The sequence below is a fragment of the Ambystoma mexicanum genome, chromosome 1p (genome assembly GCF_040938575.1).
Source record: "Ambystoma mexicanum isolate Mex_15411 chromosome 1p, UKY_AmexF1_1, whole genome shotgun sequence".
In the NCBI taxonomy this organism is placed as follows: domain Eukaryota; kingdom Metazoa; phylum Chordata; class Amphibia; order Caudata; family Ambystomatidae; genus Ambystoma; species Ambystoma mexicanum.
In genome coordinates, this window is record NC_090921.1 from 34,093,112 (window position 1) to 34,109,102 (window position 15,991).

The 15,991-nt window shown below is 49.9% G+C and overlaps 1 protein-coding gene across 1 annotated transcript in view; it reads right to left on the reverse strand.

Moving 5' to 3' along the window:
• Nucleotides 1–12,743, reverse strand: part of LOC138565303 (zinc finger protein 2-like) — a 259,562-nt gene extending 246,819 nt beyond the window's left edge. Inside the window, exon 1 of the mRNA XM_069642970.1 lies at nucleotides 12,651–12,743. The gene's annotated coding sequence lies outside the window, so the exon portion shown is untranslated. The remainder of the gene's footprint in view (nucleotides 1–12,650) is intronic.
• Nucleotides 12,744–15,991: the final 3,248 nt, after the last annotated feature.

Below are 15,991 nucleotides of genomic sequence, written 5' to 3' on the forward strand. Positions count from 1 at the left end.
CCTCCGACTCTCCAGAGAGAAAGGCACGTTGCACTTTGAACACAATAGAATTCACATATACCCGGACTTCTCTGCTGGGGTGCAAGCACAACGTCGATCCTATGAACCGGTGAAAAGGCAACTACGGATGCAAAATGTACCCTATGCCCCGATCTTTTCCACGAAGATCAGAATCCAACACGGAGGTAGAGCCCACTTTTTTGAAAACCCCACGGAAGCCATGACATACGTGGAGGCTTCTATCCCTCTGCCTCCCAGAGACAGGGCACACGATCAAAACGCTGGAATCCAGCCGGGAGCGGAGAGGCTTGACGCAGCAGACTGAAGGGCTCCCATCATCTAATCCTCGCCACAGGAAGTCAGGAACAATTACAGAGAGCGGCCTGGACACAGATTTAATGTAGCTTTGAGGCGTGAGCCCCCGGTAAGGTGGTTGGATGGTGCAGCAGGCTACCCTCAGGAAAGTTCCAAAGTTTTGTGGGGGAATGCCCATCGGGAAAGTTCCGAGCGTTGTTGGGCAACATCGTCATGTTGGGGGGAGATGATGTGGGTGGGGGGCCAATTTGTTATGAAAGAATTCATTTTGTTGGGATATATGGGATTCAAGATGGGGGGAGGTGTTTCGGGAACCCAGTTGGAAGGGTTTTACAAGTTAAAAGTGGTGGTCGCATTGCTGCACATGACATTCGTCCGGGGAAAACCGGAACAAGGAAAACGATATTAACACACAGTCATGGCATACGCCGGAGCAAGAGATAAGGGACTGAATTTAAAGCTCCTCACCTGGAATGGTCGGGGATTGAACAATCAAACTAAGTCTAGAAAGGTGGGAGCCTACGTCACTAGGCATCATCCGCAGGTGATCATGCTGCAAGAGACCCATGCACTCCGAAAGGTAAACATGGACTTCTTGAAGAACTGGGGACAAAATAGATATTACACAGATTACTCCACACAGGCGAGAGGGGTTCTAACTCTTATACACCCATCTGTTGGTTTTCGATTTGGTAAAAGCAAAGTGGACATTCACGGACGCTACGTCATAGTATGGGGTAGTGTTGCTGGAAGGGAGGTGGTGTTGGTAAATACCTATGGTCCGAACTTAGAGGACCCTGATTTTTATGTGGATGTGGTACATGAAATAGGATATACGAGGCTTGAACAGATCCTGTGGGGGGCGGGGGGATTTTAACACAATCCTTGATGTCACACTGGACCGCTCCAATACCAAGTATCGAGCCCCCTCCAAGGCGGCAGTGATGCTGCTACAAATCCTGTCACAATTGACAATGGTTGACTAATGGAGAACACTACATCCATATAAGAGACAATACACATTTTACTCATCGGTGCATGACACTGAGTCCAGAATAGATTACTGGTTGGCCTCCACAAGCCTCATGCATCAGATAGAAAACTGTGAAATAGTGGATAGTCATCATACCCTCTGGGAGGCCTTTAAGGTATGGGTGAGAGGAATACTGCTTTCTAAGTCCACAGGCATGTTGAAAGCGGTTCGGATAGAGCTAGAGGAGGTGGAAAAACGCCTGGGAAACCTGAAAGCAAGATACACAGATACACATAACAATGAAACCCTCTCAGATATCAATCGTAACCTTTTGGAGTTCAATAAACTAGCTACCAGAGAACTGCTTTATATGTCAACCCCTCATAGAGCGCGTAGGTATGGTGAGGGCAACAGAGCAGGGCGCACCCTGGCCAACCTACTGAAAGCCGAAAGGCAGCACTCGCTGGTCTCCAGTATACTAATGGAAGACGGTTCAGTGGTCACTAGTAAAGACGGGATAAATAGGGAATTCACCCGTTTCTACTCAGACCTTTACTCTAACCATGACTCGAAATCAGCCGAGGATGTGAAAACGTACCTCGACAGCATCACTCTCCCAACACTGCCCACGGAATACAGGCTTGCATTAGACCAACCCCCTGACCACTGAGGAAGTCGCTGAGGCGATCAAATCATTGGCCAGCGGCAAAGCACCGGGCTCGGAGCAGAATTTTATAAGGAGTTTAACGAGGAACTGACCCCGGTGCTATTGTCGGTGTGGGAGGAGGCTGTGGAGGTGGGTACCCTGCCACCATCAATGAGAGAGGCCATAATAACAGTATTGCTGAAGCCCAGAAGACCACCCAATGAGATGTCCTCTTACCAACCCTTGTCCCTAATAAACTGTGACGCTAAAATATTTGCCAAAATTCTGGCCACAAGACTTTTTCCACACATGCCCACATTGGTACATCCAGATGAGTGCGGCTTTATCCCTACTAGATCGACGGCTCTCAACCTTAGGAGGCTGTTCGGAATCATGGCCCAGATAAACCAGAAGCCCAGGCAGTTGCTGTTTCACTTGACGCTGAAAAAGCATTTGATTCAGTATCATGGCTGTACTTGTTCAAAGTGCTAGAGAAATTCGGTATAGGCCCATACTTTTGAGTTGCGTCGGTCTGTTGTACTCTGACCCGGGGCCAGGGTGCTGACCAATCGCATGATGTCTGACTGGTTTGGGCTGGGCAGGGGTACGCGACAGGGATGCCCATTTTCCCCCATACTATTCGCCCTCACAATTGAACCAGCTGCGGCAGCAATCAGGGAGCACCAGGGGCATCACGATGGCCGGCCTGACCCAATCAATATCCCTATATGCAGATGATACATTGTTATATATCCGAGAACCAGATGTACACTTAGGCCCGGCGATCAAGACCATACAGGAGTTCTCCGAATACTCAGGCTACAAAACTAATAGGTCCAAATCCGAGATATTCCCCCAGACCACCGCCAGGAGGTGCCCGGCAAACAAATATGGTCTGCAATGGTCCCCCACCAAAATAAGATATCTGGGAATTATTGTGTCCGGTTAAAAAGCCTCCCTCAATGCTGATAATCATGAACATCTATTGAGTAGTAAATCCATCAAACTCTGGTTATGGACAAAACTCCCTATTTCACTTATTGGTCGAGTGGCCATATAACGAATGGTAATACTTCTGAAATTACTATATATATATTCACTAACATTCCGTTGTGGCCTGGTGCACAGTTTTTCACAGCCCTTCGATCCCTGGGGGTGGAGTTTGTATGAGGAAGGGGTGCAGCCAGAATGAAATGGGAAAAAATGGTGGAACCCTATAGCAAAGGGGGAATAGCGGCCCCAGACTTTGAGCTATACTACCTGGTGGCACAAGCCCAATTTATCAGATACTGGTATGATGAACTGAACACCTCTCCCCACGTTGTTATCGAAAAGCACGCTGCTCGACCAACTGACATACGGTCCATAATCTTTAACAAGAAACAAAGATGATTGTCCATTTCATCCGGTTAGCATAACAGTACATGCATGGTCTAGACTCTTCCGTAGGCTTGAATTAGTGACTCCTTATTACTCGGAAGCACCCTTTTGGAACTTCCCCGGCATAGCACCATCGTATGACCCAGATGTCTGAACAAATTGGGATCCAGAGGAGGAATTTAAACTCCAAGATATCTACCCTAATGGCAAATTCATAACTTTGGAGGAATTTAAAGTTGGAATGGGGTGGGATCAATTGAAAATACTACAATATCATCGAATGCGGATGGCTTTTAAAGCCAGATGGCCTCTATTCCCTGACGAACCACCCACTCACACATGCCTCGCTGCGCTGTCCACCCAAGCGGGGGTTGGTGTCTCAGGGCTCTATGCAGTCATGCAGGCAAACACACCTACAACAAATAAGATCAAACTATTATGGGAAGCTGATCTAGGAATCACAATTTCAGACGAGAAATGGGGAAAATACTGTGATTTAACTAAAAGAGTGTCCATCAATGCAGGCCTCTGCCAGATCCAATTTAAGGTATTAAACAAGTTGCACTACACCCCTGAGAAGGTAGCTAAATTCACACGAGATGGTTCAGTCAGTTGCCTGAAATGTGGGAGCGAACATGCTGACTCATTCCATATGTATTGGAGCTGCCCACCCATATACAGGTTCTGAGGCGAAGTAGCATCCATTCTAGAAGATATTACACAGATCCCGGCAGACGTAACGCTCCAAAAATACTTATTCGGGGACATTGGGAAGACCTCGGAGGTGACCAGACGATTAATGTAGCATGCATAGTGGCCAAAAAATGTATATTGCAACAATGGAAGAGTACATATGCACCACGTGCAAATCACTTCCTTAAAGAACTGGCTTATGTCAATGAATGCGAGGAACAATACGTAATGTCGCTACCGAGGCCATGCAAACCCAAAGATATCTGGGCTCCGTTCAGGGTATACTTGTGTGAATCAGGGTCGGCTGGGAGTAGCCCGGCTGGACTCGGTAATATACCGACTGTGTAGACTCTATAAGCTGTGATCATGTTTCGATATCGGATAAGTAAATTGTTGAATGTTATGGAATGTCATGTTGAAGTGAAGTGTACCACCACAATTAATAAATAAAGTTAAAAAAAATAAACAAAATAAGTGTTTATCCTCATTGGCTGGCAAAGATCTCCACAGGGTGTCAGTATGTTTTGATTGAGAAGGAGAGCATAGTTGGGGCGCACCCCGCAGAGTTTCGCCACCTCTCGGTGTTCTGATCAGAGTCTAAGATGATAATCCTCTCGTCAGGAAGGAGAGTGGCGACAGGACTCCGTCGTTAACAACTATTGACAGGTGGGTGTCAATCCCAAAACCCAACTTGTCAATCATGTAATCTATTCCACGCATTAGACAGCTGTCAAACTGCAAGATCAAACTCACTTCCAGAAGTCAATGCAAAATCTGCACAATTGAGCACGTTTTGCAACTAACACTATTGTCGAAGACCACAGGCTCTCTGAAGGTTCTATGATGTCAGATTGTATCATGTTCTCGCCTGCTCTATTATTTTCTTTCTTTCTAGCGTCAGGAATTTGATATGGTCTGTGATTTACTATCTCCCCATGTGGTGTTCTGATGTCATGGAAGACAGTGGAATTTTCACTCCGATCCACACTCCATTCTTTCAGGAGATTAACATAATACAATTGCAGTTTCTGTTAACAGTCGGGTTGTGAAACTACATAATCAGAAGGGCCTTTTCGCTCCCAGATCCTATAAGGGCAAAACCATTTAGACAGCATTTTATTGTCTGTGGTGGGTAACATCATCAGGACCAATTGCCCTACTGAAAAGGAGCAGGAAACAGCCTTTTTGTCATAATTGGTCTTTTGGTTTTCCTGGCTTTGCCCTAGATGGTTTCTCACGATCTCCCGGACTGTGGTCATGTTTTGTTTTATGTTTTAGACTGTGTGTGAGATGGGTAAAATGGTGTCGTCTCTTTCCTCCCAGGTTTCTCCAAGCATATCGAGAACATCCTGGGGCTTCCTTCCATATAAGAGCTCAAAGGGGTAGCGGGGGGGATATCCCAAAGAGGCCTGATGTGTCTGTCACAGCAAAAAGAGCCGTCAGGATCCTAGTGACTCAGTTCTTACCGTATTCATCCATGAGTTTTTCTAATATTCTCTTGAGCGCCTGATTAAAACGCTCAACAAGACCATCACAGTTTAGGGGTGATAAACCAATGTTCTCAGTGTTTTTATCTGTAGAATTTTCATCCCTTCAGTATATGAGAGGGGATTTGAAAAGTCCCTCCTGGATGGATTAGGGTAGTGGATTCCCTTGCACCCGTTAGATCGTTGTGTGTCTTCAGGGGAAGCTGGCGCTTCCCCTGAAGAGACACATTTATGGTACTTTTCAAATACCATATATCAGCAGCTGCTGATTATACCCATATGGACGTGAAGGCAGCTCCAGAGTATTGAAAGCCAAGCAGTGAACCTAGTTCCAAACCATTCAACCAGGGATTTGATGAAACCATTAACTTGAGGAGTCAAGTGAAGCCATTACAGACTCCAAGGTGAATGAGGAGAAAGAGAAAAAGTGGGTGAACAACTCTTGAAGAAGGGGATACATCTAAACCCCGAAACGCGTCGAGCAAATATTTTATGTTTTTGACATTTTCCAGACCAACATGTGAACTTTACATCTCAGTACATATAAAAGGAATTTGTGATTAAACTATTGTTTACCCATGAGGACAATTGTAACAAAGTGAAGAGTGATACAATAACTTATTGCACTCTTTTTCAAATTGCATTAATTCTAGTATGATTCCAATGTAAGAGAAAATGGGCGGAACCCTCTTTTTTAGTAAGGGGGCCTGACTCTAGAGGGTTAGGAGATATATTGAAACAAAGAGAGATAGAGTCATATGCTACCCTAGACGTAGGCGTGACTCAGGGTCACCACACAATTGCAGCGAGGCCAGGTGACTGCTGGCTCTCAGAAAGGAATATCACAGTAGACTACGGGAGTGATAAATGAACAAAGGTTTATTTTTAACTAACAAAAAGACATATATACAAAGGGTGCCGTAGCATGTGGAATATGCATGGTCAAGTATTTTTTGGTTTGCATATTTAGTGGGTTAGTAGACAGAGTGACAAACTATTTCATTTCTTGCATTGTTTTACAGTAACAATGCGATAACATTGCCTGCATTATTATCGCATTGTATGTAGTCTATAGTGATATTCCTTTCTGAGAGCCAGCAGTCACCTGGCCTCGCTGCAATTGTGTGGTGACCTCGAGTCACGCCTATGTCTAGGGTAGCATATGACTATCTCTTTTAGTATGATTCCAATACAGAAACTAATGATTTGATGTACCAAGGTGAGGTTAATATGTGAGTTATAGTAAAAATTGATTTGAATATACATTTTTTTTAACAAAAAACTGGTTTCCTAAGAATTTATTTTCAATAATTATTGCAAATGTAACAAATATTGATTGTATTTAGAATTGAAAGGGTGTGCAGGGGACGTGTGTGGACGTCTGTTGGTTTTGCATATCCAGGACTAATTAGACAGATGTTGAATGTTGCAGGTCTTCTGTACGGTGAGCTGGTGTCCTCCCATGTCCAGGATTCTCTACATCACAAAGGGCTCTGAGGCCGTTCCTTGTGGCGACCACTAGTCATGGAATCTGGAGCAAGACTGGATGATGGAAGCTGCGGCTGCAACAATGTCAGAGACGAGTTCCTTTGGCCCTGGCGGCGACATGCACCGTGGCCTCAGGAGGGCATGCGCCCCAACCAAGAGGGCAGTGAGGTGACAGCACGTCTTAGATGCTCTGGCACCGAGCAGTCTAGCTGCTGATGCCTTATCTCCAATCATTCAGAGACGGCCAATGTGTTGCAATGCTGCAGTTGCCTTGCTCCATGCTGCCGCAGACACTCCACCATGTTCCTTGTTCGCCTCGCTCTTGCCTGCCTTCCTGTGTCACCTTCTTGTCCGTAAATTCTGCTTCCGTGGTTCACCTACTGCTACCTCGGGGGTTGTCTCTCTCCTTCTCTGGATCCTCTGGAACCCTTCTCCATCCTCAGTTCGGATCCTAACTGCCAACATGCCGGTGGTCTTCCTAGGAATTCCCTGGGGCTCCCGTTTACCATGCATCTTTGGATCCTGACCTCAACCGCATTCTCCCCCCTGTAAAGCTTTTTCCCTCATTGAGGTATGACCTCTGGGGGTCACTCTGGGCTATTGTTTCCAACACCAGCTTCTTTGGAAAGGGATTGACCTTACCTGTACAATGCTCATCGCACTCAAAGAAGCAGGGTAAGGCCAGTATCTGATAAACAAGCATAATCAACGCCAACTCCCATAAGGTGAAGATATGTCTTCTTTTGACCCGGGTAGGCATACCAATGTGTCTTTGTTAAATGCCCTCCCACATCTCATGGAAGTCGTGGGCGAGATAGAGTCATCGAGAGTACAGACTCTTCTGTGCCTTGACACATGCAGCCTCACGGCTGTGCAACTTCATCAAGGGACATTGACTTCATGGCTGCACTTCATCTCTTGCATTACCATTATTCACCCAGGTGGCCATCACATTATTAGTGCCCCACAGACTCCGCAATACCCTCTACTTCCGCTAGCCACTCCCATATTCAGGGTACTTTATATCATGTGACAGTGCATTTGGTTCTGCAGTGTCCTGAACTCCCTTTAACTACCCAGGTGGCCATTGCATTATTAGAGCCCCACAGCCTCTGCAATGCCCTCTACTGCCGCTAACCACTGCCATATTCAGGGTACTTTATATCATGTGGCAGTGCATTTGGTTCTGCAGTGCCCTGCCCTCCCTTTAACTACCCGGGTGTCCATGGCATTATTATCATGTGTGCTCTCCACCAGGTAGACAAACTATACAGAAATGTGGGAACCCCTCTACTGAGAACGAACACGGCCAAATAACCACTTCTACAGGTTTCCCACTCAAGATGGTCTTCAACTCTGTTTTAACACTACGGTACCTTTCACAGAGAAGAAAAACAAAATGTGCACAACAGTCTGGTCGCACCCGCCAGGGCAGTCCAGCACTGAAATGCTAGGCAAGTTTCCTCTGAACAAGAGTCTCCACCTGGTAGAGCTCTAGCTGGAACTGAAACGTGTTGCCCTCCATCACTGTTGCCCCAAGACCCTTGCTTGGCCACAAAGACATTGCCTCCTGGTTGTTGTCGGAAAGTCTGAATTTCAGCTCCTGGTAACATCCACAACTGAGATCATGACTCGCCAGACCCATCTGTCAAGCTAAACTACCTCTGTACTAGCAACATTTGATCCCCCAGAGCTGCAACCAACTTCTTAGAGATGTTTGGACACCTCCAAGGAGACTGGCGGGATGATATGGAACTGCCTGTTACGATTCATTGGTGACTGGCCAACTCCTGGGCCGAACCCAGTATTTCAGAAACACTGGTACAGAACCAGTTCTGTATTAAGTAGGAACTGGCATTTGTATGCACTGCGCAGTAAACTTTGTTTAAAGAGGTTTCTATTTTCACAGCTCTACAACAAGGCAACTGCTTTGCAACACATTTGGGCGGGTGTGTCCATTCACCAAGCACCTCTTTATTTCCTGCTTGCCTCCATGTCGTATCCTATAGTTTCTGTGTATGGTAGTAGCAACACTGTTAGCACAATGTTACTAGTCAAGAATATTCATCATTTACCCACCCAGCACTTACTTTACCCTAAGAGCTTGGTATCCTGGAAAGCTACCAGAACTCACACACCACACTTTTTTTGGACCTCGTTGTTTCTGGTGCCCCCCGTCACATTCGGTGACAAATGATCACTAATGGTGCTAACTGTCAGGACTGGGGGTTTTAGAAACTCTACCAGAATTACTCCTTTTGTGGGGTAACACCTGCCAGATATCCTAGCTGTCAATTGGCAGTCAGTAAAGGAAGAACAATTAATATTGCGACGCTGGCGAAACTATATTTGCCAGCCGTCCACCGTCTTTGATGGATGATGTCATTACGGCATGTCAAACATTGCAAACTATGCTGTCGGCCTCTGCTTGTCTCGTAGCATATCTATTATGATTCCTAAGGAGTTCGGTGCTCCTCAACATCTCGCCATTCCAGTGCGTTTGCCGCCGAGCCGGCCTTCCCCTCCATAGGATTTTCGTTCCCTGGATTCTCCATCTGAAAGTCTTCTGTGTTGTTACATTTTCTGCATGGGGCTTCAACTGTTTTCATTAGATTTGCTTACAGTGCTCTTCCTTGGGTTGACTTTTGTTATTTTTCTATGTGGATTGATGTTGATTTTTTAATGATTGTTTCTTTTGTGGGATTTGTCTTGGAATCAGATTGACTTGGACTGCCTTATGGGTTTTTCTTTTCTTTTTACCCTTTGTGTTTCCTGCGCTTCCTCCCTGGGCTGGCTTCTGAGCAGTTACTTAAGTAGCTGCCTGTAGAATACAGTTCCGATTCATTTTCTCTTTTATTCCTTCTCAGACCATTATACAAGTACATTGTTTTGTTTTCTTACTTGATGATATACATTTTCTTACTTGATGATATATAGTATATATACACACATTATGTGCACTGCAGTTTAATTTAATGTTGCTGTCATCATTAGGCCTTATTGAGGTTTAAGGGAATAGAAGCAGCCCTCATATTACAATAGATTGAGGAGCCTGTTCTGCCCTTTTCTCCCAATGGATCAAGCACCTGACCCAGAGGTAGCCATAACGCAAGTCTTACAGGCTTTGCGTGCAGAACTTAATGCGCTTCACACATGCTTAGATCAAATCCTTTAATTCCAAAACCCAGGACATCTTGTCCACCCTCTCCTCCGCCCCCCGCCTCCACTCCCCTCTCCTTCCCAGCTTGCTGACCCTCCTGTCACTCCCACCTCCCTCTTTCTCCTCCTTTCTCCCCTGATGAGATTGCTAGACAAGTCCGATCTATGAAAGCCTCATCAAAACAGGTCCATCCCTGTTCCTCTAAAACCATCAAGGACCACATTGATACCCTCGCTCCGGCCCTTTGCCGATTTCTGTAACTTTGCCTCTGGGTCTTTTCCCCTCCCCTCTGAAGCTCTCCCTTGTGCATCCTCTCCTCAAGAACCCTACAGCTGATCCCTCTTGTCCGGCTAAATATCACAAAATTTCTATTGCTTCCTTTTTGGGGAAGTTCCTGGAAAATCGTGCCATCTCTCAGTTTAACATTCATTCCGACTCTGCTGGCTCTCTCCATGACCACCAATCTGGTTTCAGAGCTGGCAGAAGCACGGAAACTGCTCTCCTGAACATCCGTTAAGAGCTGCTCTCCAACCTGACTTTAACATTCCCTCCGTCCTTATCCTACTTGATCTCTCCTCTGCTTTCGACACGATCAACCATTCCATACCATCCTGCTCAGTCGTCTCCATGACAATCCGGGTATAATCGATCAGGCACTGGCCTGGCTGACTCCCAGGTACAACTTGGGTCCTTCCTTTCCTCTATCTCCCTCTCTACCTGTGGTGTTCCCCAGGGATCTAACCTCTTGCCTTGGCTTTTCAACCAATACCAGGCAACTCACCTACTGCATTTCCATTTTCTGCTCAAACTTCCAGTGCTATGCTAATGACACCCAGCTCATTTTCAGGCTCCCCTCAGACACCTACTCTCCTTCCCTCATCTCCGAATGCCCAATCGCCATTCAAAATTGGTGTTCCGCCAACGATCTTTGTGTAAATGCCAACCTGCCATCTTCCTCATTGGTACACCTTCACCATCCTTTCCACTCCCTCTCTGGCCGGCCTCCCTTGGCCCTCCTCCTACCTGCGAGGGTAAGAATCTCGGGGCCATCTTTAACTCCACACTTTCCTTCTACACAGATATCGCTGACGTCTCTAAAGTCACACGTCTCACTGCACCTCCTTAGGAGGTACTCTGCCTTTCCTCTCCTTCTCTTAGAAGCTCACTGGGGCCAATAGCCTATCCAATTAGACTCCCCAAATAAGGTCTTGCATTCACCCAGTTTTCCATTTTTCCCCAATTGAAACCTGTATTCTCATATCGGTTTCAGAGGAAAACTACTACTGGCCCCCACATATTGATTTATTTATTTATAGAGCGCTTTACACCAAAGCATATTGATACTCTATACGGCCCGGAATATGAAGTGGCCGGCATATGTGACTCTCGCTACTACAAAGGGAGACTTCAGTACTTAATTAACTGGAAGGATTTGCACCATGCGACTGCACGTGGGAAACCACCTCACATGTCCATGCTCCGACATGCCTCCAACGTTTCCATCGATCACGCCCTTGGAAACCTGGTCCTAATCCCTCACAAGACTGCAGCAACCGGTGCATTGCTGCCTGTCGATTCTGCCCGAGTGTTTCCTTTATTGAATTTTCCACATCCCCCCTCTTCCCATTCCTTTAAGACTCCCCCGACCGATACACTTCCTGCGCTTCTAGCACTTCGCTTGACCTATGAGTAGTTTCCAACCCGTTTTCCGCAATTCACTACGATTAGCAATTACAGCCGTTTATACGAGTACCGGCTTTCGCTTATCTTTATCCTGTTTCACGGGCTGTCGTGCTTACACCTCAGGGTGGAAGGGACCAGGGACAGCTCGCCGTGGGTGGGAGGGGGGGTGTAATAGGGGGTGCACTGGGGAGTGCGAGGATGTGGCATTCAGGGGGAGAGATTACAATGCAGGGGCTATGCTGGCGGGGGCTCTATCGCAGAGGGGCATCTTGTGGGGTGGCTGGGACACCTCAGGGTGGCAGAGACCAGGGTAGCTCGGGGTGGGAGGGAGGGTAAGAGTGCATTGGGAGGGGGGTGTAATAGGGGGTGCACTGGGGAGTGTGTGGCATTCAGGGGGAGAGATTGCGATGCAGGGGCTCTATCGCAGAGGGGCACCTTGCGGGGTGGCTGGGACACCTCAGGGTGGCAGAGACCAGGGTAGCTCGGGGTGGGAGGGAGGGTAAGAGTGCATTGGGATGGGGGCATTGAGTGGGGAGGGAGGTGGGGTGCCCTGTGAGGGGGGGGGGTGCAATGCATGGCTGGGGGTTCAGGAGCGGCTGCAGTTTTGGGGAGCTCGGGGTGGGAGGGAGGGTAGAGTGCATTGGGATGGGGGGCTGCAGTTTTGGGGAGATTCGAGCAGATGCTGGCGTTGGATGGGGGTCGGGGGGGTTTTAAGCACGAGGCAGGCTGGAATTCAGGGTGTCGGATGAGGAGGCGGGCGCTGGGGACACGGGGGGGAGGGGCGCTGAGCCACCTGTGCTTTTATGAGGGGGAAGGGGGGCTTACCTCACTTCTCCTGCAAGCCCAACGGTGTGCGAGGGTTCCGGAAGTGACATGCTGTGGGAGGGAGTTCACTTCCGGGTCCCATCGGAAGAGGCAGCACGGGGCCGGGGCACGACCCGGAAGTTGTACTGCGCACTTCCGGCCTCAGACACTGAACTCCGAGCCCGGCCGCGGTAGCGACTAGTTCCCATCCGAGAAACGGACCTTAGCAACGGCCCGCCCACTCTTCTTCACGTGACTTCCACGTCATCATTAACATTCGGGAAGCGCTGAGTGGGAGCAGCAGGAACCCGTGTACTCTTTGCTTCTGTCTGGAGCGAGAGATAGGGACACAGTGGTGTGGGTCGGGAGGGAGGGATAGGGACACAGTGGTGTGAGTCTGGAGGGATAGGGACAGTGGTGTGAGTCTGGAGGGAGGGATAGGGACACAGTGGTGTGAGTCTGGAGGGATAGGGACAGTGGTGTGAGTCTGGAGGGAGGGATAGGGACACAGTGCTGTGGGTGTGGAGGGAGGAATAGGGACACAGTGGTGTGGGTGGGGAGGGAGGGATAAGGACACAGTGGTGTGGGTGAGGAGGGAGGGATAGGGACACAGTGTAGTGAGTCGGGAGGGAGGGATAGGGAAACAGTGTAGTGAGTCGGGAGGGATAGGGAAACAGTGTAGTGAGTCGGGAGGGATAGGGACACAGTGGTGTGAGTCTGGAGGGAGGGATAGGGACACAGTGGTGTGGGTCGGGAGGGATAGGGACACAGTGGTGTGAGTCTGGAGGTATAGGGACACAGTGGTGTGAGTCTGGAGGGAGGGATAGGGACACAGTGCTGTGTGTCGGGAGGGATAGGGACACAGTGGTGTGAGTCGGGAGGGAGGGATAGGTACACAGTGGTGTGAGTCTGGAGGGATAGGGACACAGTGGTGTGAGTCGGGAGGGATAGGGACACAGTGGTGTGAGTCGGGAGGGAGGGATAGGGACACAGTGCTGTGGGTCGGGAGGGAGGGATAGGGACACAGTGGTGTGGGTCAGCAGGGAGGGATAGGGACACAGTGGTGTGGGTGGGGAGGGAGGGATAGGGACACATGGACACAGTGGTGTGAGTCGGGAGGGAGGGATAGGGACACAGTGGTGTGAGTCGGGAGGGATAGGGACAGTGGTGTGAGTCTGGAGGGAGGGATAGGGACACAGTGGTGTGAGTCTGGAGGGATAGGGACAGTGGTGTGAGTCTGGAGGGAGGGATAGGGACACAGTGCTGTGGGTGTGGAGGGAGGAATAGGGACACAGTGGTGTGGGTGGGGAGGGAGGGATAAGGACACAGTGGTGTGGGTGAGGAGGGAGGGATAGGGACACAGTGTAGTGAGTCGGGAGGGAGGGATAGGGAAACAGTGTAGTGAGTCGGGAGGGATAGGGAAACAGTGTAGTGAGTCGGGAGGGATAGGGACACAGTGGTGTGAGTCTGGAGGGAGGGATAGGGACACAGTGGTGTGGGTCGGGAGGGATAGGGACACAGTGGTGTGAGTCTGGAGGTATAGGGACACAGTGGTGTGAGTCTGGAGGGAGGGATAGGGACACAGTGCTGTGTGTCGGGAGGGATAGGGACACAGTGGTGTGAGTCGGGAGGGAGGGATAGGTACACAGTGGTGTGAGTCTGGAGGGATAGGGACACAGTGGTGTGAGTCGGGAGGGATAGGGACACAGTGGTGTGAGTCGGGAGGGAGGGATAGGGACACAGTGCTGTGGGTCGGGAGGGAGGGATAGGGACACAGTGGTGTGGGTCAGCAGGGAGGGATAGGGACACAGTGGTGTGGGTGGGGAGGGAGGGATAGGGACACATGGACACAGTGGTGTGAGTCGGGAGGGAGGGATAGGGACACAGTGGTGTGAGTCGGGAGGGATAGGGACACAGTGGTGTGGGTCGGGAGGGAGGGATAGGGACACAGTGGTGTGAGTCGGGAGGGAGGGATAGGTACACAGTGGTGTGAGTCTGGAGGGATAGGGACAAAGTGGTGTGGGTGTGGAGGGAGGGATAGGGACACAGTGGTGTGGAGGGAGGAATAGGGACACAGTGGTGTGGGTGGGGAGGGAGGGATAGGGACACAGTGTAGTGAGTCGGGAGGGAGGGATAGGGAAACAGTGTAGTGAGTCGGGAGGGAGGGATAGGGAAACAGTTTAGTGAGTCGGGAGGGAGGGGTAGGGACACAGTGGTGTGGGTCGGGAGGGATAGGGACACAGTAGTGTGGGTCGGGAGGGAGGGATAGGGACACAGTGGTGTGGGTCGGGATGGAGGGATAGGGACACAGTGGTGTGGGTGTGGAGGGAGGGATAGGGACACAGTGGTGTGGGTGTGGAGGGAGGAATAGGGACACAGTGGTGTGGGTGGGGAGGGAGGGATAGGGACACAGTGTAGTGAGTCGGGAGGGAGGGATAGGGAAACAGTGTAGTGAGTCGGGAGGGAGGGATAGGGAAACAGTTTAGTGAGTCGGGAGGGAGGGATAGGGACACAGTGGTGTGGGGAGGGAGGGATAGGGACAGTGGTGTGGGTCGGGAGGGAGGGATAGGGACACAGTAGTGTGGGTCGGGAGGGATAGGGACACAGTTTAGTGAGTCGGGAGGGAGGGATAGGGACACAGTGGTGTGGGTGGGGAAGGAGGGATAGGGTCAGTGGTGTGGGTCGGGAGGGAGGGATAGGGACACAGTAGTGTGGGTCGGGAGGGAGGGATAGGGACACAGTGGTGTGGGTCGGGAGGGATAGGGACACAGTGGTGTGGGTGTGGAGGGAGGGATAGGGACAGTGGTGTGGGTGTGGAGGGAGGAATAGGGACACAGTGGTGTGGGTGGGGAGGGAGGGATAGGGACACAGTGTAGTGAGTCGGGAGGGAGGGATAGGGAAACAGTGTAGTGAGTCGGGAGGGAGGGATAGGGAAACAGTGTAGTGAGTCGGGAGGGAGGGATAGGGAAACAGTTTAGTGAGTCGGGAGGGAGGGATAGGGACACAGTGGTGTGGGTGGGGAGGGAGGGATAGGGACAGTGGTGTGGGTCGGGAGGGAGGGATAGGGACACAGTAGTGTGGGTCGGGAGGGAGGGATAGGGACACAGTAGTGTGGGTCGGGAGGGAGGGATAGGGACACAGTTTAGTGAGTCGGGAGGGAGGGATAGGGACACAGTGGTGTGGGTGGGGAGGGAGGGATAGGGACAGTGGTGTGGGTCGGGAGGGAGGGATAGGGACACAGTAGTGTGGGTCGAGAGGGAGGGATAGGGACACAGTGGTGTGGGTCGGGAGGGAGGGATAGGGACACTGGTGTGGGTGTGGAGGGAGGGATAGGGACACAGTGGTGTGGGTGTGGAGGGAGG